This window comes from Lynx canadensis, chromosome D2, assembly GCF_007474595.2.
Source record: "Lynx canadensis isolate LIC74 chromosome D2, mLynCan4.pri.v2, whole genome shotgun sequence".
In the NCBI taxonomy this organism is placed as follows: Eukaryota; Metazoa; Chordata; class Mammalia; order Carnivora; family Felidae; genus Lynx; species Lynx canadensis.
The window spans coordinates 2194507-2216328 of record NC_044313.2 but is presented as its reverse complement, the minus strand read 5'-3'; the positions used below and the strand labels follow the sequence as shown (position 1 = coordinate 2216328).

General features: G+C 50.1%; 1 long non-coding RNA gene across 1 annotated transcript; it reads right to left on the bottom strand.

The window, feature by feature from the left end:
• Positions 1-6727: 6727 nt before the first annotated feature.
• On the bottom strand, positions 6728-21387 carry LOC115527578. Its single transcript, XR_003972968.1, has 3 exons — positions 21377-21387; positions 20998-21000; positions 6728-6798 (listed from the first exon to the last, which is right to left on the bottom strand). It is a non-coding gene; the product is annotated as an uncharacterized LOC115527578 (long non-coding RNA).
• Between the last annotated feature and the right edge of the window lie 435 nt (positions 21388-21822).

Below are 21822 nucleotides of genomic sequence, written 5' to 3'. Positions count from 1 at the left end.
TTCTGCCCTTGTTGCCTGTGTTTTTGGCGTCACTTATATGTGGAGTTTGAGGATGTCCAATTTAGAGAAACAGAGACCTGGCTGGGGTTGCCAGGGGCTGGGGGTGCTGGGAAAATTGGGAGATGTTGGTCAATGGGTACAGACTTCCAGTTTAAGATGACTAAGTTCTGAAGTCCCGATGTACACCGTGGTGACCATCATTAATAATAATGTATCATATACTTGAAATTTGCTAAGACAGTGGATCTCTTTATAATTCTCCAATTGTATATACGTCACCTATATAAAACTGAAAAACAACAAAATTGGGTCACAGAGGAGCGACGCGTCAGTGATCGGCAGGTGGATTAGTTTCCTGGGGCTGCCGTACCAAGACATCCCGGACAGGGCGCCTAGGCTACGGAAAATCACCGTCTCCAGTCTTGGAAGCTGGAAGGTACTGGCAGGGTTGGCTCATGCTGAGGCCTCTCTCCTGGGCCTGTAGACAGCTGCCTTCTCCCTGTGTGTTGAGGCACTCTTGCTTCTCTGTGTGTCTGTGTCCAAATCTCCTCTTCTTACAAGGACACCTGTCGTAATGAATTAGGGCCACCCTAGCGATTTCAGTTTATCTTAATTACTGCTTTACGGACCGTATCTCCAAACGCAGTCACATTCCGAGGTTCTGGTGATGATGGCTGCAGCATGTGGATTTGAGGGGCGCACCATTCAGCCTGTCCTGTAACAGCAGGAGAGCAGGTTGACATGTTTTTTTTTAAGTTTATTTACCTTGAGAGAGAGAGGGAGAGAGAGAATCCCAAACAGGTTCTAAGCTGTCAGCGCAGAGCCCGATGCGGGGCTCGAACTCACGAACCCTGAGATCATGACCTGAGCTGAAATCCAGAGTCAGACGCTTAACCGATCCGAACCACCCAGGCGCCCCACTGGTTAACATCGCTTTGCACGAGGGAACGCATTCTTGTCATTAAACGCTGACCACCTCGTGGCACAGACACTCCAGGGATGCTGGCACCGGTCCACTGCAGCATCCTGGGACGTTAGAGCCGGGGGGCCCTATGTGATCCGAGCCCAAGCACCTTACTCCAGACACTGAGCCCCAAGGGAGGCCGGCTGGCCAGCCCACATCACAGAGCGAGCAGAGAGGTCGCGTCTTCATCTCCGATGTCCTGTTTCCACTGAAAAGCCTGCAGATTCACAGGGAGGAGCCACTTGGTCACGAGCACACAGTTATCCCGAGCGTTTGCAGCATCACAACCCGCCGCCTGCTAGCGGCTACATCCTGCCCTCTCCGTCCGAGGCAACAGCAGCCGCCCCAGGACAATAGGGTCGTGTTCCCGGTCTCACCTCCAGGAGAGACAGAAGTGGCCCTGCCCTCCTATTCCCAGGGCAGGGCCCCCATTCTCAGAGGGCCTGCAGGGTCCCGGAGCAGTGAGCACATGTCGTCAGCCCACGCTGGAAGCCACTCTCAGACACGCTGCTCGTTCCCGAGGGATGTCCGGTGCGGGGAGGGTGTGGTTGTGGAGTCCCTTCAGTGCCATCCCGAAGCTGCCTGCAGGTGTGACCCAGGCCTTCTGGAAGCATCTGTCTCTGAATTAGACATCTGTCTCAGGGCACTGGACTTTGTTCTAGTCGCTTCTATTATATTAATTTACCTTCTGACACAGAAATCCTATGAGGAAGAGGTCGCTACCACAGGTGTGTGTCGAGACTTGAACAGGCCGCCGGTTTCCAACCCAGGCTGCCAGACTACGGTCTCACACGTTCGCCCCTGCCTCCCCTGAATTCTTCAGTGCGACCTCTATCCTGCTCATATTAGGGCTTTTGGATTTGTGGTCCTTCGGCAAAAATCAAAATCAATTATTATTTATGCAAGGGAATATTTTTATTCCAATAACTTGGGATGAAGCCCCAGACTTCAGTCAAATGTGCCCCACATGTTTAAAATCAGCGGGTAATGGAGGATGTTTCACATTCACTTATCCATTCCTTAGTTTTCAACAATGAATTGATCAAAACGGATCATGCTATAATGAAGCTAATAGTATATTTGAAACAGATATGCTATTTTAAACTTTGAACCAAAGTAGCTCTCTAAGACCCTAACATTGTTTTCTGGCTGATCAAACAGTTTTGCTAGTTGTAGCTTGATTTAGGAGGCTGTCTTTACTCAGAGATTTACTGATTGTTTTAACATTTCCAGGAGCATTCGAATATCAGATATTATCTTTCTGGGGCCGTGTTTCAATCAACTCCAAAAGAGATACAGTACTTTCCTTTTGGCAATGAGAGCTATACAGTAGTAACTCTCCTGCTGGAAACAATTACAAACCTGTGCGTGTGCGTGTGTGCACGTGTGCGTGCGTGTGCCCACACCTTATTGCTACAAAGAGATGAAGAGCTGTCTGTGTAGCAGGACCCCCAGACTAATGGCTCTTGGGAGGCGGTGAACACAGGAGAAATCCTTCCACCTCCAAGGACAGAAGGGGGGGAGGTGGAGGGATCAGGAGAGGCGGTGTCCGAGCAGAAAGACAATGTTGCACCAGGCTGAGGACACATACTCGGAGTTCAGGAAAAGCAAAGTGGCTGAAAATTAAGTGGCTGACAACCAGGGAGGAGAGACTCAGAGAAGGCAGCTAGAAAACCTCCAAACAGCTTCCTTGCAAATTCTCTGCTTTTTTTTTTTTTTTTTTCAGTATCTTCATTAATTTTCAGAGAGAGAGATGGCGGGGGAAAGGGGGTAGAGGGAGGGGCAGAGAGAGAAGGAGATAGAGACAGGATCCCACGCTGGCTCCGTACCATCAGCGTAGAATCTGATGCGGGGCTCAAACTCATCACCATGAGATCAGGACCTGAGCTGAGATCAAGAGTTGGATGCTTAACCTACTGAGCCACCCAGGCGCCCCTGTCTGCTAACTTATAGGCTGTATGCGTGCAGGGCAAGATCTCTAAAAGTGAGAGAAAACAGTGGCTGAGAGGTGAAAACACTGAAAGGATTTTCGGTAGCTGTGGAAAGGGAAAGAGGCAGGAGTTTAGCCCTGCCAGGGTCAAGGGCACCCGCAAAACCACAGACATCGGGTAGGAGCTCCAAAGGGCCACATCTGCAGAGTCAGGATCCCACCCCCTGGGCTGTGGAGGAACTGATAGGTGGGCTACAACCAATCCTAAAACTAAGCAGGGGCAGGACCAGCGTGATCTGAGGACGCCCCACCGGCTTGCCAGAAACAAACTCATCCTCTTTGGAGGAAAGAATCATCATCTAGAGCCCCTAAAATTCCCTGTTATGTGCAAAATCTGAGAAGTCTGACACCCAATAAAAAAAGGTGATAAGGCCTGCTACAAATCCGTACTAAACAACTAGAAACCAGAGAAACAATAGACATTTGAAAGGGACCCACAGAGATTCAGATTTTGAAGTTCCCAGGCACCAACTGGAAAGCAGCTCTGATGTATGTAATTAAGAACCTAGACAAAAGGGTGAAAGCTTTCGTCAGACACAGAATCCACCGGAAAACCGCACAGAAGTTCCAGAGCCCAAGTAACCATAAACAACGTTAACATTTTAGCCAATGAGCTTGGTAGGAGAGCAGACACGTATAACCAGGGCATAAGTCACGTGTACAAAGAGGAAGAAGAATGGAAAATGCACAGAAACATGTAAGACTCGTGTGGGGCACAGCTCAGGGCTCAGGTCCGTGTCTATGAGTCCCCAGAGGAAAGCAGAGGAGGGTAAGACTGTAGCAATAGCACACGCTGGCTGTGGGGTTAGTGAGCTCAGACTACCAGAGGGGACGGACCCCAGACCCGGCGGCTGAAGCTGTTCAAGTTCCTCTTGTCACAGTTCTGGAGGCTGGAAGTTCAGGGTCAAGGTTCCAGCAGGGCTGGTGTCTGCTGAGACCTCACCCGTTGGCTTGCAGGTGTCACCTTCTCTCCGTGTTCCCACGCGGTTTTCCCTCCGCCTGCATGTGGGGAGAGAGGTCCCTGGCGTCTCCTCCTCTCATTAAGGCAAAACCACAGACCAACAAGTAAGAGCTCAAAAGGGCCACACCCACATAGTCAGGATCCCATCCTCCGGGCAGTGGAAGGCCTGGGCTGATCATGACCCCAGTTAACCATATTCACCTCCTTACAGGCCATATCCCAAAGGCAGTACACTGTGGCTTAGGGCTTCAACATATCGATTTGGGGAGAACACAACTCAGTCCATAACAGAGGGACATGAAATCTGGTTAAAGATACCACGACACTTTCCAAATCCAAAGCAGGATAAATACAAAGAAAGCCCCACGTGGGCAAATCATTCTTAAATTGCTAGAAAGCAGAGATGAGAAAATCTTAAAGGGAGCCAGAGGGTGGGGGGAAACATCACTACCTTCAGAGGGCCAGCAGTGAGACTGAAAGTTGACTTGTCAATGGAACTGAGATCCAAGAGATTATGGAATAATACGTTTTGGAGGCTTTTTATCGAGATGAAATTTCAAACCAGAAATGGTGTAAGAATAATAAATTATGCCCATCTACATTTTACCCCAACTCACCGATTATTTCCACATCTCCCTTTATCATTTGTGCATCTTGTCTCTCCCAGTGATTGGAGATAACTCCAATTGTATATACGCCCATTTGTTCCAATTGAGAAGTAAGTCGCAGGCCTGGTGTCCCTTTATCTCCGAACGCTTTAGTGTGCATTTCCTTAGGACAAAGGCATTCTGTTACACCACCACAGTGAATTGTCCAAATGAGGAAATCCTGCATTGATCCACCATTACTATCTCATCAGAATCCTTTTTCAAAGTTCTGAAGTCCTTCCTATTATGTCCTTCCAACTTATCTTACTTCCTGCAGCCCGAGACCCCAGCCCGATGCGTCTGGAGGCCGGGACTCTGGTTTCTCCTAATCTAGGGCAGCTAGCCCTCCATGTTACATTCACGCTTTGATGTCTTTAAAGAGGGTGGGCAAGTCGTCTCATAAAACGTTTCTCCATGTGGGTTTGTCTGATGTTTCCTCCTCATTAGATTCAGACCCTGCATTTCTGGACAGAAACAGCCTGGAAATGATTTGTGTGCTCATAAGCGAATCTCAGCAGAGTCGAGGATATTGGTGCCTCCTGCTCTAACTCGCAGGCAAACAGGGTGACCTCTGTTTCGATTCCAAGTTCCCCTCCACCCAAGGCCGAGAGATGTGAACCCACACACAAAACTTACTTAGAAAACAAACTGACTAGAGTCCCGTATTTGCTCCCCTCCCTTCATAATCAGGCTACAGGCTCAAATTACGGTGTTAAAAGGCCTTTGATTTAGTTTGTTCTTTCCTTTTCGGTGTGCTTGTGTTATCCAATTAAAATAAAAATTGTGTGCATTAGTCCCTGCATTCTATTTTAGGGATTTTGAGTATGTAAAACCTCAGCATGGCTCCCAAATTCCAAACTATACAGAAAGCCAAAGCCGAAGCCCATCCCCCCATCCCCGCCATTCACCCCATGGCTACACACCCCAGTAGGCAGCTCAGCTCAGCTCCCCACTTTCTGGCTCATCTCCCTGTGCTTATTTTTGCAAACCTAAACCAGTAGATATTCTTGCTTGCTCTTTGTACACACCTTATATTTTCACTGAACAACACATCCTGTTATTACCCATCAGTAGAACTGCTCCTTAATCTTTGTTTATACCTGCACAATACTCCCTTGCGTGACCACGTCATCCAGCCACCTCCTGTGTCTTGCCATTTGTGACAGGCTCGGAGCGACTTTTCCTTATAGGGCCCGGCCATCCGTGTCTGTGGCTTGCAGGCGACGGGGCTGCTGTGACTCTTGCTTGGGTCCTCCATTGTAGTTCAAATCAGCCACAGCTCACACGTAAGCTAACAGGCATGGCTGTGTGCCAGCAACACTGTGTTTGGAGAGGCCGGAAGCTGGCAGGTGGCACCTAGTTTGCCAAATCCAATATTGTCATTATTCTGCAATCGCAAACAAGGCTGCATGAACAGCTTTGTTCCTCTATGTTTTTGTGTCTTTGAAGGAGGACTTGAGGGTGAACTGATCGAAGTGGGGTTGCCGGTCAAAGATAAGTGCACGTGTGGCCTCCACGCAGCCCTTTTTCCCTCCCGGGGGCAGCCCGCTCTCCGCAGCCTTGCCGTCAGCACGCGGACGCAGACTTGCTCGTTTCCGAAAACCTGATGGGTGAGAAGTGGTCTTGGAGTGGTTTTATTTGGCCTCCTCCTGATGGAGATTGTATTATGCTGTCTTCAACAGGTTTAAGTATCAACGTGTCATTGCTTCATGAAAAGAATGTTTTCCATCTTTTGAAATTGAAATTCGAGTTAGTTAACATACAGTGTCGTCCTGGCTTCAGTAGAACCCAGCGAATCGTCACTCACATACAGCGCCCAGGGCTCATCCCGAGGGCCCTCCTCAATGCCCATCCCCCATTCAGCCCATCCCCCCACCCATTTCTCTCCATCAACCCTCAGTTTGTTCCCTGGGTTTGAGAACCTCTTATGGTTTGCCTCCCTCTCTGTTTTTATCTCATTTTTCCCTCCCTTCCCCTATGTTCATCTGTTGAGTTTCTCAAATTCCACATGAGTGAAATTATATGATAGTTGTCTTTCTCTGACTTATTTCACCTACCATTATGCTCTCCAGATCCACCCACATCATTGCAAATGGCAAGATTTCTTTCTTCTTGATCACCAAGTAATACTCCATTGTGTATTCCATGTATGTATCACACGTTGCCTTTATCCATTCATCCATCGATGGACATCTGGGCTCTTTCCGCACTTTGGCCATTGTCAATAGTGCTGTTACTTGCTTTTCATGCCCAGAGAAATTCTGTGGCCCTGGGAATATCTTATCTTTGAGGCTTTAGTATCATCCCCTGTAAAGTTATCAGAACCTCATATTTTTTGTGGGTAGTTCCTTGATAAGTTTCTAACTTTTATAAAAACTTTTCTGTTGAAACTTTCTATTTCTGTAGAGCTAATTTCAGAGAATTCTATTTTCATAAGATATTATCCTTTCCATCCAGATTTTCAAATTTATTTGTAGAGAATCCTGCAAATAGTCTCCTATGATAGTTCTTAATTTTTATTTTGGCAATTGGTTATTACACACATGTTATTTTCATGTGTATATTTAAATCCCTTTTCCTAATCAAGGCAGCTAGATGTTTGTCTGCTTTGATATGAAAACAATGAATTTTGATTTATTATTAGGGATATTATTTTTCTATTCTCTACTACATTAATTTCTCCTTTTATTTTCTTTGTTGTTTGCTTTTTTGTGTTTTCTTGTGGCTCACTCTTTGTCCTTTTCCTAACGTTTCCCTTTATTTGTGTTTATACTGATGTAGGTATTTAAGGCTACAGGGTTTCCTCTGATTACTGCTTTCAATGAACACTATAATCATGATCTGTTTTTAGAAATTCTGTAATTTCAATTTGCATTTCCCCTTTTAACTAAAAGTTGTCTAATTGAAGGTTTTGTTTGGTTTTGTTTTTAATTTCCAGGCTGAATTAACTTTTTGCTATTTATTTTAGGTATTAGCTTTTAGTTTTACAGCACTGTAATCAGAAACAATTATTTGCCATTGTCTACCTTATGGGATGTATTGATATTTTCTCTGTGAGCTAATAAATGATCAATTCAGGGTAAGTGCTGCATGTGCCAAGGAGTGAATTTCAAACAGTTAGTAAAATCTGTCTTATTGATTATGTAATGTCTTCCAGCTCCTTACTTATTTCTCTTCACTTCTATATTTTGTATAGATATATACATATATACATATAAATATTATATATTTATGGAGATTTTTACTGTGCCGTTTTCAGCAGAGTGATTCATAACTGCCATCTATTTGTTGTGAATTATTTTAGCATTAAAACATGCACTTCTTTGTAATGTTTCTCACTCAGGATGAGAACATATGCTTTCTTTTTTTAATGTTTATTTATTTATTTTGAGAGACACAATGAGAGAGATAGAGAGCAGAGGAGGGGCAGAGAGAGTGGAAGACAGACAATCCCAAACAGGCATTCTGCTGTCTGTGCAGAGCCCAATGTGGGGTTTGATCTCCTGAACGCTGAGATCATGACCTGAATAGAAATCAAGAGTCAGATGCATAGCCGACTGAGCCACCCAGGCGCCCTTGTTTTTTAGCTTGTCCATATCACTTTGTTTTAGATGTGTCTTGGGCGTGTGGCATAAAGTTAAATCTTGGTTTCTGGAGCAAATTGGGAATGATTTTCTCTTAATAGTTCAGTTAAACTCACTCATGTTATTTATACGGCTGCGTGTTGGGTCTTACCACAGTTATATCATTTCACGTTACGATTGCTAGAGTTATTCATGTGTATTTGCTATTTCCTTTCCTCCCATGATGGGTCTTCTCCACTCTTATTTACTTTACTTTCTCCTGTCTCTGGTATTTACTCTGACACGTGTTTGTCCTAAGTTTTTTTCTAGTGTGCCTTGCACCATTTGCAAATCCCCTCATCTTTCGTGTTGTTTCTTAGCATTTTGCAGCCTGTTGTTTTAAAATCAAATTTAGCGGTGTCGTTGACAATCCCCTGTGCCCCCCACCACAGTCAAGATGTTCTTCTCTTTTCCCTGTTTGTTTTATGTCTCTTTTTAGATTTGTTATTTCCATCTTGCTGAATATGTAATACTTGTATATCACTCCTCCATTCCCACCCCCACCTGCATTATGCTGATCTTAAATATTCAATTACATATTTCAAATGGTCATCATCAGTCTTTTTGCCCAAGTTTCTCCAGTTGTGTTTTGGATGGATGAAGTTCATCCTCCCGCAGGTCCCTCAGGAAGCCTTCACAAAAGCTGTGCTTTGCTGTGGTCAGAGTAGCTGTTCTTGAGCCTGGCCATGGGACCAATTCTGCCTGGAGAGTAAATCCTTGGTTCACGTATTCATTACTCAAATATAGTGAAAATCTTTTGCTATTTTTGCCTTGAGATGTCTGATGCCAGACTAATTTTTCTTGCTCTTGTAGGTTATTTTATATTTTTTGCTCTGAGGGTTTGTTCATGTTTAGCTCTTAAAGCCCTACTGGTCTTACTGGGGTAAGATCCGAGGGTTGATCATTCTCGGTAAATATTCTCCAGTCCCTGTAGGCCATTTAAAAGTGTAGTCTTATGTGTTTTATTTCTGGAAAATATCCATCAACTATGGATTTAAATATCAGTTATGATCTTTTGTTTAGCTGTTTCTTTTTTGGAAACTCCGATTATACGTGTGTTGGATTTGGTTTCCCTCATCCATCTCCCATTTCAACCACTTTACCCTAATCCTTTCTATTTCTCTCTTTCTTTTATTTTCCTCTCCAAGTTATCCTGACTTGCCTCTGTGACGTTTAATAGATTTCCATCTACATCTATCCTTCTTAGGGCAAGTTTGTAGGTTTGCCTTCATTTCTGATATGACAGGATCTTTTCTTTTATTTCTTTCTGAGCTCAATAACTGCCATTGGATTTCTTCCCCCTTTTGTGTATTTTTAAGTTTAGTTCCTGAATCTGTAATATCCTCAGATGTTTGCATGAGGACATTTAATTTACTCTGGAGCTTGTGTTAGTTTTGTTCTTCATTCATTGTTTTTGGTGGGTGGATTCATCAGCTTAAGTGCTATGACTTATTTTTTTGTTTATTATTTATGTGGGTGAATATACAGATGCTTCATACAGATGAAGACTGCATATGTCTGTTCACATTGTGATGGTCTGGAGGCTAAGTTTTATATCCTGAGATCAACTTCTGTCATGGTGGCCACGGTTGCTTCTGTAACTGTTTTGGGGGTGAGGGGTGGAAGGTCTGTGTAGCCTTCAATGTTTTGGGATCTATTTTATCTCACAGGATTCTAAATTTTGTTTCTTGCTTTTCCCTTTTCCCTTCCACCACCCAGTCTCCAAGGGTGCCATCCCCTCAACTTTCAGCCTCTTGTCCCCCAGAGACAATGCTTTCTGAGTCCCAATCGATTTGAGGATCTTTCCTTAGTGTACTGATCAAATAGGATGCCTCTCAGATTATTCACATTTAGGGCTGACTCTGTTTCAGGGACGTTTTAGTCCTTTTGATTTCCTCTTTCCTTCCTGCTCACTCCCCAAACCCCATTAGATTTCCACAGAGATATTTCCACCAAAGACGGGTCAGTAATTCTCCAATAGCAGGAGACTGAAGTTTGGGGTGTCCTTTGCCTGTCTGTTATGTGGAGGATGCTTTGTTTCTTTTTGTTTTTCCGCACACTAGTTTTGGCTCTGTATGGAGAGATCCAGATTCCCATGATCACTTCAGCTTCCTGGAGAGTCTAGGGTGGCATCTACTGAGTGCCGGGAGAGAAATACCTCCAACCGGGACGTTGATGCCCACTAACTTGTTGTTCAAAAGTGAGGGTGAAGAACTGGGGCAACACTAATCTATGTGAAGAGGTGAGTGATAAACACACTTTGCAACGTTTGCACGATGGGATACTGGGTGTAACACTGATGGGAAACTACTGTTTCAACCATGACTGGCCCCAAGAGCAGTGGCGGTGTGCCAGGAGACAGACATGGAAGAGGGAATGCTTTGTGGTCCTGTTCATGAGAGATTCTAGAACAGATAAAACTGACATTGTGTTGGAGAGCCTGGGGCTAGATGAATGGTGGCCAGGAAACCCAAATCAAAGGGGCATGAGAGGCTTTCTGAGTGGAGGAAATGCTGCATATCTGGATGGTGGTGGTGGACAGATGGGTACTTTCATCAGAAGTCATTCAACTATTACTCGATACGAGTGTTTTTTTTATTACATACAAATTATACCCCACAGTTGATCTTTTTAAAAGCCAAAAAAGGTATTTTCATAAAGGAAAAACCTGGGAGAATTTATTTCCATGAGAAATGCATTACAAAGTTCCCCACAAAGTAAAGGGAATTTTCAAGACTCTGGGAAGTTGCCCCAGACGGGAGCCTGCGTGTGTGGGAAGGGATGGAGAACCGTCCTCTGGGGCCATGGTCCCCTCTGGCCGCCACAGAGATGGTCTCTTGCAGGACACGTCCTCCTCAGAGCAGGCCATGGGAAGAGATGCCTTGGGAGCGGCCCTTCCCTCTAGAGCCACCGTGGGTCAAGCTGGGGCATTCGACCCCATCGTCACTACCGCGACTACCCCAAGCAAGGTGTTCGTCGTAATAGAGTAGGCTGGTGGTTATATAGCACTTTGCAAGTTTACCCATTTTTAACTTGTTACGGAACATTTTAGTTGTCAGTTTAAGAGAATAGTGATAAGTGGAGGAAATATCCCTGAATATGTGTGCGATGAAGGATGTGTTGGTGTGCAGCATTGAATCACACCAGCAGCCCAACTCTTAAGTGTGACAGAGCTCAAGGAATATTGCAACTATACATCCTCTTGAAATATCTGCTTGACAACTGAATTTTGAAAACCAGGAGATGAATAAAAATAAAGCTCTCAGGAATGGAAAATGTGTGGTGTGAGGGCTTGTGGTGAGCACAGACCCGTTTATACACAACGCTGATGGGAACGCCCCCCCAGAACAGCCTGGCATACAAACCTTGGCGGTAACAGTCGGGGTAACACCACGAGCTCCCACAAAGCTGGATGGAGGTGAGGAGTGAGTGGGTAACACTCTACACCTTTGAGATCTGTTTCTCCAGAAAATGAGCCCATCGTTACTGAGCAACACGAAAGCTTTATCTAAACAAAGGACTGAGATCTCCATCTTTTCCATTGTTGTTTTCATTCTTTAACTCTCAGAGGGACCCTATATGGAATAAAACATAAAGCGAAAAGAGATATTTATCTAAAGCCCAGCAATTTCCTGAGCTTTCGTTTCATTCTGGTAAAACCAATCCTGATGCTTTATTAAACACTAAGGTGGATTGTGATTCTATTATAGGAAATCTCATTCTCCCTCACCCGTCGTTTCTATGGGTAAAAAAAACTCTGCATTGATGTCAATATAATGCTAATAAAGGTTATTATTAGGAGGGAAGATTTGGGGATTTTTTTTTACCCTTTAAAAGTATTTTTTGCATTTTTACAACAGTAATGAGACTAACAGCAGAGTGTTGTTTAGGGCACCTTGCACTCCAGAGGATGTTCCTGCCACCCTCTGTGGTTAAGCTCCATGACCCTCAGAACAACCCTACCGACTGTACCCCGCTTCGTGGATTAGGAGATCAAGGGACGGACAGGTGTGTCATCTGAGGTCATCGGCAGAGCCTGTGGGTGGGCCTGGGCATCCTGGCTCTGGGACCCGAGCTCCTGCCCACCGCGCCCACCCACCGGGCTTTACCCTCTCAGCAGCCGTGAGAGGCTCTGCTCCAGTTGGCGCTGGTCAGGAGGCAGCAACGGCGCCAGCTACTAACCAGAGATAATTTACTTATGAGGTCGCTCGTTGGGTGCCCGGCCAGTAGAAGACACTGAAGTGTCCCGGAGGCCGTTGCTGCTGAAGCAGCCACCGTAGGAGAATCAAGGGAGAGGCTGGGTCACTGCGACTTTGAGGGAGAAAGTGGCCCCTCAGAGCTGGCCGTAGAGTGGGTGCTGGCCTCCAGGGCCTGGGCTGTGACCCGAGCAGGGCCGCGGGCCGCGGGGCCAGGCTGACTGCTGGTTCGGGGAAGCTGCTGGCTGGACCGGCCACCAGGAAGCGGGGCCCCGTGGGGCGAGGACAGGACAACACAGTGCCACGGTTCGTGGTTGGCAGCCGCCGCTCTTGACCAGGAGTGGGAAGCAAACAGGGAAACAGGAGGGAGCGAGCCCCTTCCCCATCCCCCAGCCCAGCAGCCTCTCTCGGGCATCTCCCCCTCGCGAGCCCACCTCGGGGCCCGCCTGGAGACAGAAGCGGGGTTCCCAGAGCGCAGGCCACGGGGTCACGGAGAAATGGGGAGTGGGGAGAGCGGTGTGACCACGGGCACAGCACGGCCCTGGCTCCCTGGGCGCTTCCCCATGATGTCAATGGCCTGAGCTTCCGGCTCACGGCCCTTCGTGGGAACAGAGGTGCTCCCACGGTCCCCGTGCTGCGCAGAACCCTGCTGTCAGCCTGTGTGCTCATATCAGGGACGCGGGCAGGTGTACCGTCCATCCTGGGCTCGTGCCCACACCCCCCAGTAGTGACAGGCACACAACACGCCAGGACCTCCGATAGGTGACCTGGAGTCCGTGCACGCTGTTTGCAGGGAGGGGCTCCGAGGGCTGTGTGGTCCCCAGTGTTGGCCGGGCCTGTGGAGGCCCAGGCCGGCAGATGCTGTCATGGCCACCAGGGAGGCTGTCGGCCGACTGTCCCTTGTGGCTCAGGCTGGCGATCAGGGCTCTCAGCGATACTGCTCTCCCCATGGAAACCCTGCGGCAGGGACCTTCACAAGACAATGACATCACCTGCAGGAGGGCTGGGAGGGGGAGGTGAGCTCTGCACCCATCACCCCCACCTCCTGTGCTGCCCCTCCTTCACGGGAATTGAACTCGCTTCCAGGCTCAGCCAAGCCGGTCCCCTAAACCCCAACCCCACTTTGGTTCACGCCTCCTCAACGCTTGCTCTGCCCTCTCCCGCCCCAACGACTGAAACCACATCGCTCCAGCAAACCAACACACCTCCTCCAAGAAGTCTCCCTGGATCGACCTGCTTCACTTGCAATGTGTTGTTTCTCTCCCCCAGAACGTGGCTGCGGTCTGCCACGTTCACGTGCACTTGCTTCTGTGACGCTTAGCCGGCCTCATCCAGCTTTCATTCCCTTTGTCCTTGAGCGTTATCTGACTGCAGAGGTAACTCTGTGAGCTTTAGGGACACTCCCATGGTATTTATTTCCCACAAACGATGGGGGTGCTGTCTGGGGACACCCCCTGGATTAAAGTCAAATGAAGTGACATTCCTCACCCGCAGACACAGTGACAGAGCTCAAAATCAGTGGGGCATGAAGATTCTCAGAGAGGAGCCTGGGTGTCCGGGACGAATCGTCGGGTGCCCCGCCAGACCTTAGCTTTTGTGACTTAGACACAGGGACGCTGCTCCCGGTCCCTCCCTTGCAAAGGACCGCTTGGGTTTGCACACGTCCCGACGGCTGGTTTGCACACGTCCTGCTGGCTGGCATGGCCAGAAAGAAGGGCTGTTTGATGTGCACTGTTACCTCTGACAAACGCTCGTCTTCTGATTCTTCAGTAGGGCAGATCCTGACACGTGCCATCTACAGAGCGCGCTCAGAGAGCTTTCTCACGGACACTGACCAGCATCCCCAAGTTCCCAATGCTGGTGGCTCTCCAAGTGCGATCCCCCCTTGGTCCTGAAAACAGGACAAGACCCCCGAGTGAAACAGCCGGACTTGCTGGGGTGAGATGTGGGCTGCTCACCTTGCAGATGCAGGACGGGCACGTCAGCCGCGGGTGTGCGGCGGGAACAGGATCCGCCACGCTAGGACCACCGGCGAGGGGTCCCTCTGTCGGATCACACCTCCGAATGAAGCACATGGTTTTATTTTTTGGAGCTGGTGACCGCAACCCAGGACCGACTACAAGCTACGACCTCAGCCAGAATGGAACTCGAGCGTCCCCATCCCATTTCTAGCTGCCGTTATTTTAAGGCCCCAAACCTCAGGCGTTGTGGCCTGAGAAACCACATGTACACACACAGGCTGCTCCCAGTCTGCAGATTGGAACTGGGAGCCACGCAAAGATGATACTCAACCAGTGGTAACCAGGTCCAGCAGGGTGGGCGGGATCGATACCCTTTCCTCCAGCGTTCACACGGCCGGGTCATGGGGGCGGACGGTGGTCTTGTTGGGGACGACCGAGCAGGCCAGGTGGCGAGACACGGGGCAGTCACATGTGTGCGGGCATGTGGGTGGAGGTACAGCCAACTGGACGCCTGGTGATCAAGGCCCCAGGGGGTCCCACTGTTCTGCCTCCCACAGTAACACCCGGAAAATTGACGGTGATCAGGCCGAGGCAGGCCCGGAGGCCTTGCCCGTTTCCACCTTCATCTTCTCTGAGCCTATTCCTGAACCTTCTCCTGAGGCTGCCAGCTGCCTGCCCCCTCCAGCCCTGGGTCCTGATTCCACGGCAGCCTGGGCCTGTCCTGTAGGGCTCTGCATGGACGCCTTGTGTCTCCAACAAGCAAGAATGATACAGGTACATATCTCTGTCCCTGTACTAAAATTTCCACCTGCAGAAGAGTCTGGAAGGCTAATGGAAATGGATGGCCCCACACGGGACCCTCAGCTGGAAGGCCTGTGTGGGGGCGACATCCCCAGAAAGCAGCCCGTGGACAGTCCAGGGGCGTGGCCGGGAGCGAGGGGTGAAACGGTCGCCGCCCTGGGGTTGAGGTGTCCTTCTGGTCCTGGCTGTGCTTCTGGTGGTTCCCAAGCCAGTCTGCTCCCCGAGCTGCCGTGTCTGCAGGAGCTGAGGTGGGCTTGCCGTGTGTGCTACCGACTGTTCACACACATCCTGAGCCCCACCTGGGAGAGGCGTCACCTTCCCACAGACTGACCCGCGCCGGCCGACGGCCCGTGTGTCCCGGCAGCGAGAGCCAGTGTCTCAGCGTGCTTCCCTCCGTGTCCTCTCGTCCCCTGCCACAGCAGCCGGCGATGGTCCCAGGCCCTCGAGCGGGGACGGCGTCGACCCTCCTCGGACACGCAGCATAAACTCTTGCAAACCCCTGGCGCACGCGGGACGCTCGCTACCGCAGCACCGACAGGACTGTCCTGACTGATGCACGTGTCCTTCCTTAATGGGGCCGAGACTCCGGGGATCCATGATCTGAAGTTTCTGGGCCTGGGGTCCAGGCCGGAATCACAGAGACTTGCACCTTCTCATCTGTTAAGAGAAGCAAGCGAAAGGAAGTATCTAATTCATGGAGACAACAAGATTCAGAAGAAACAAAAGTGATGCCCGGTTTTTAAAGGTTCGGAGGGAATGCAATGTGCCTGTATCCTTTTCCCCACTTTGGTTGGAAGTTAGACAGCAGACGGGACGTTTTACAGATTCCTACTGACAGACGAGAGGCGCTTATCACAGGTGTAGTTTTCTGTCAAGCGGGATGGGAACACTGTCTTATTTACATGGGGCAAGGCCACCAGAGGAGTCTGGGGTTGGGGACACTGCTGTCAGTCATCACAACGAAAGAGACGACCTGAGGGGGGACGTTCCTCCTGGGGTCTCAGGGAACCACCTGAGGATCATGGGGCCTGGGGAGCGAGAATGATTGGCAGGGTTGGTACAGGTGGAGCAGGTGAGCAGAGGACTCAAGACACAGAGTTGGGGGCACCAGGAGGCGGGGACTGAGGACGTGAAGCCCCGGGAGTCCACCTGGGGATAATGCTGTCTGGTGCAGGTCGTCACGTCCTGGAGAGTGACAGAAGCCCCGGGAGTCCACCTGGGGATAATGCTGTCTGGTGCAGGTCGTCACGTCCTGGAGAGTGACAGGCGAGGACGGACCCCAACCCGGGAGAAAGCCCATCACAGGAGAAGGACTGAGTCCCAGGGATTCAGGGCGCTGACCCAGTTTCTGGAACTGGGCCTCTTGCTGGCGGCTCATCCAGCAGAACAAGGCGAGGGGCCGGCGAGGGGACCCCGGGTTAGGGGGCAGGCCATCAGCTGGGGTCTCCTAAGGGGGTAGGCAGAGTGGAACCCGTGGAAGGGTGGCCAGCAGGAGCCGCTGGGGTCCCTCCTCAGCCCGGTTTTCCTCACGCGCAACAGGGCGGGAATCGCCGGATGCCACGGCGCAGAAGTCTGACAGAAATTGCTCAGTAATTGTTACTCATAATTGGTCAGTGATTCTCATGCTCTAATTCCGACCCTTGTCCTCCAAATGGGGGCAGGGTGGTGGCAGGAAGCACGTACAAGTCATCAGGACAGACACTGGTTCGCGTCCAGCATTTCAAGAAGAGGCTCTCTGATCTCACGTGGGCTCCATGGAAGCACATTGCTTGGGTTCAGTAACCTCCACGTGACACACACAGTCTGCACTCCGAGCCCAGCACGTGGTATCCAATCAAATCCAAGAAGTGATGTCTCTTGGCGATCAGAAGTGCTCAGTTCAAATACAGGTTGCACCTCTCACTAGCTGTGCGATCTGGGAGCCGCCTAACACCCCTCGTCTCACCGCCCATGTTGTTAGAAGGGGATCTGATTCTCGGATCCACTGTGGGGAGGGCTCGAGTAGGGCAGGACAGTGGATTCAGGACAACGACAGGCTCGTGGCCAGGATTCAGCATAGGCTGATTTTTTTTTTAATTTTTTAAGTTTATTGATTTATTTTGAGAGAGAGAGAAGACAGAATGCATAAGCAGTGGAGGGGCACAGGGAAGGGGATGGGGAATTTCCGCACTGATGGTACACAGCTTGACGTGGGGCTTGAACCCGTGAACCGTGAGATCATGACCTGAGCCAAGATTAAGAGTCAGATGCTTGGCTTGAACCCGCGAACCGTGAGATCATGACCTGAGCCAAGATTAAGAGTTGGATGCTCAGGGCGCCTGGGTGGCTCATTGGGTTGAGCGTCAGACTTTGGCTCAGATCATGATCTCGCGGTTCATGGGTTCGAGCCCTGCATCAGGCTCTGTGCTGACAGCCCAGAGCCTGGAGCCTGCTTCCGATTCTGCGTCCCCCTCTCTCTGCCCCTCTTGTGCTCTGTCTGTCTCTGACTCTCAACAAATAAATAAATGCTAATAAAAAATTTTTTTAAAGAGTCAGATGCTTAACCAGCTGATCTCCCCGGGGGCCAGCACAGGCTAATTGTTACTCTTGGATTCCCTTCTCTCTGTAAAGTAAAAACCTTTGTATAACATAAAGAGCTGCCCCAGTGTTCTGCTGTTTGAATTGAAAAAGGGACAATAGGTAGTAGAGAACCACGTAATTGCCACCATTTATGAAGCTCTTAAACGTGCAAGATTCACTTCCTTTCCTTCTGAGTGTGACGCCCGGTGCCCTGGCTCCCACGCCTCACTTTGTCACAGATAAAAATGTCGGCTTGAGGGCTCCCACCTGCTGGAGTGTTAGACATTGGAGTCGATAATTTGTGCTGAGACCAAGCCCAGAGCAGGCGTCCAGTGGGTTATTATTGCTGTTCCTGCCATGACCCTGAGCCCCGAACGCTGTCTTACAGGGAGAAGACGCTTCGCGTTTCCGAAGCAGCGACGAGGTTGCGGGGTCCACACCACTGGCTCTTGGCCGGGCTCGAGCTGAAGGACCACGGCTGCCCAGCGCTCGATCCGGACGGGGCTTCAGACGACTCCGTCCGGCGTCGGGACCCAACGTGGTAACGAGTACCTGCCAATTCCTCCGTCCTTGCGGGATTTGACGCTCCAGAAAGACGAGGGGTCCAGACGCTGTTTTAAAATTAGCCGGCTGATGACCCTCTGTCCGTGTGTGCGTGAGATGTTGGCGTGAACCAAACCACGAGCAGCCGCTGTGAGGCTGCTGTCAGGAACGCTGGGCCAGCAGGAGCCCGCGGCCGCCCACGCCTGGTGCCCCTGTGTCCGCCGTGGCCGGAGAACGCGGGGTGCGAGACCCCGCACTCCGGGTCAGGCGCCGGGGGGGGGGGGGGGGGGGGGCCATGGGTGACGGTCACCGCCCCCAGGTCAGCTTCGGGCTCCACGCCTTCCACGCAGCGGCTGGCCGCCCCTGAGGCCGCGCAGAGATGAGCCCACAGGAGCCGTGTGCAGGGCATCAGGACAGATTGACACCAGCTGCTTGGACAGAGGGCTCGAGAACTCCTCTGGACGGGAGCATGAATCTGCGTCTGAGGCAAGTGACCGTGACGCAGGGTTAGGCTGTGTCGGTGCGAACGCCACGTGAGCAGGTGTGGGCTGCCGTCACAGACAGGCAGCCAGGCCCGCAGCCAAGGGAGGACATGTGGCAGAACGTGATTTATTTCCCCCGGTTCGGGTCCCCTGCCCTTCCCCATAGGTTCTGTTTGCGCGGCCCAGAGGGAGGATTTAGGGAACAACTTAGAATGTCCCGTTCTTCTCTTGCCTCAGGGCGGGCAGAGGTGACCTTGCCAAAGTGAGCAGAGGGAGGGCCGGCTCCCAGGCCTGGCGCTCGCTCCCGGCACAGCACAGCCACCGCCAGACAGGACAGAGCGTGACACCCAGACCCAGAGAACGAGAGGGAACGTTTGCATCTCAACATCAAGTGTTCACCTTCTGAAGCGTATTTCTTTGCACACACTGAACATATTAAAAAAAATTGTTTTAATGTTTATTTAAATTGAGAGAGAGAGAGAGAGAGCAGGAGTTGGGGAGGGGCAGAGAGAGAGAGAGGGAGACAGAATCAGAAGCAGGCTCCAGGCTCTGAGCTGTCAGCACGGAGCCCGATGCGGGGCTAGAACTCACGATCTGTGAGATCATGACCTGAGCTGAAATCGGACGCCTCACCGACTGAGGCCCCCAGGTGCCACTCACTGAACACATTTTAAAGGGAACATAAATACAGTTTTCCACCGTTTAATGGAAGACATCTGTAGGTTCTTTTCAAGGGGATCACGGGGGACGTCACTTTGCATTACAGCATTTTCCTTAGAAGCGGTTAACCTAGGCTCATGTCTCTACCCGCCCCCCCATCCCTGATGCAGCCCACACTGCCATCTGCTCCTGCCTCGAGGGACACAGGTCTCTTCTGGCTTTTCCCAATGACACTTCTCAAAGCAGGGACACAGGAGATCCTTGTGACCAGGAGCTGCCGCCTCAGTGGCACTGTGTCCACACACAGAACCTCCGTGTCTGTGTCTGCTACCCTGTTGGCCTGGGCTGGCCTCCCCTCACCCACTGGTCTGTCTGGAAAACATCCACCTCCCTCCCTTTGATCCAGCTCATTGCCCTGGGGTCCCCTCAACCCCTCCCGGGGGTCATGGCTGCATGTGGGTGACTGCAGGCGGCTGGCCAGGCACTGTGCATGGGTCGGTTAGGGTGATCAGTTCACTTCAGTGACATCTTTGCCCAGGGGTCCCTGCACCTGCAACCCACCCCTGTCCCACCCTGTGCCTTTGGGAAGTGCTGCAGGGACATCCTAGCAACCGGCCAGCCCGTCAGTCATGGTGCATTATTCTCCAAGCCAACTCACCTCTGCTCGGTGCATTGATTCCGGGTGGTGCATGGTGAGGGTCACATTGGGAAAAAATGCAGGGTGTTCTCTGGGAGCTTTCTGCTCAAGGAGGACTGTCCATCTAGGGGGACTGTCCCATCTGCTGAGTTCTCTGCAGTAATGGCCACATCGTTAAGGGTGGGGTGGCCCCAGCCTCGTCATGGAGAGAGAGCATGACCCACTGAGGGGCTGGGGTGCCTGGTGCAAAATGTTGCCTTTACCTTAAGTAATGAATTGGGCTTCATTTGTAATCATGAAAACCAGAAGCCACAGAAATATCCAACAGGTGACAGTTAAGGCTATGGTCCAGCCACAGACGGTACAGGAAGTGTCCAAACAGGAGGAGCTCGCGGAGGCTGGGAGGTGGCAGAAGGGTTCCCGTTAAGTGAACACAGCACCCTGTGCACACTGTGGTCACATGAGAGTGAGTCTGTGCATTAAAAAATGCTAACGAACAATAAACTACCACTAGAAGTTAATCCTTATGATGCACAGAACAGCGGGTTAATTAATGCGGTCGTTTTGATGACATACAGAGTAGTAGTTGTTAAAACACAAAAACTCCACAAACAATTCAGTTAAAAAATGGGCAAAGCACCTGAATAGACACTTCTCCAAAGAAGACATCCAGACGGCCAACCGACACACAAAAAAATGTTCAACATCACTCGCCATCAGGGAAAGACCAATCAAAACCGCAATGAGATACCACCTCACACCGGTCAGAGTGGCTAAAATCAACAACTCAGGAAACAACGAATGTTGGTAAGGATGCAGAGAAAAAGGGACCCTCATGCGTGTTGGTGGGAATGCAAACGGGTGCAGCCGCTGTGGGAGACGGTGTGGAGGCGCCTCAAAAAGTTAAGAATAGGACTACCGTCCGATCCAGTAATTCCACTACTGGGTATTTATCCAAAGGTAATTAAAACACTAACTCAAAAAGATACATGCACCCTGACGTTTACGGCATTATCTACAGTAGCCGAGGTATGGAAACAGCCATGTGTCCTTGGACTGATGAATGAAGAAAGAAGATGAGGCACATATATGTGAGGGAACATCTTCAGCCATGGAAAGGTTGAGATCTTGTCGTTTGCAACAACATGGATGGACCCAGGGAGTATGACACTAAGTGAAACCAGTCACTGGGAGAAAGACAAATACCGTGTGATCTCACTCATGTGTGTAATCTTAACACACAAAACCGACACAGAGAACAGATCGGTCGTTGCCAGAGGCAGAAGGTGGGGGCGGGGGCAGACAGGTGAAGGGTTTCAAAGGGACAAACCTGCAGTTATAGCCTAAAGCACACATAGGGATGTGCAGCACGGTATGGTCACCAGAGCTGATAACGCTGTGCCGCAGAGTTGAGAGTGGCTAAGAGAGCACATCTTAAAGGTTCTCATCACACGAAAAAATTGCGGCCGTGTGTGGTGACGAACGCTCACTGGACTCACCGTGGCTGTCACCTCCCGGTTCACCAAATACCTAGTCGTGTGCTGCCCCTGGAAGTAACACAGCGCTGCAAAGAGAAACAGAGGAGGCAAGTATTGTGCAGCCATATGGTGACACGAAGTGTGACGTCACAAGCGGGAACCTACTGCAAGAGAGTCCTCCTAACAGACCGCACGCCACCCCAAATGCTTTCTCAATGTCCTCTTATTTTTAGGTAGAGAATGCTTTTATTTATTTATTTTTTGACAGGGTGAGAGGGACACACACACACACACACAGAGACAGAGAGAGAGACAGAGAG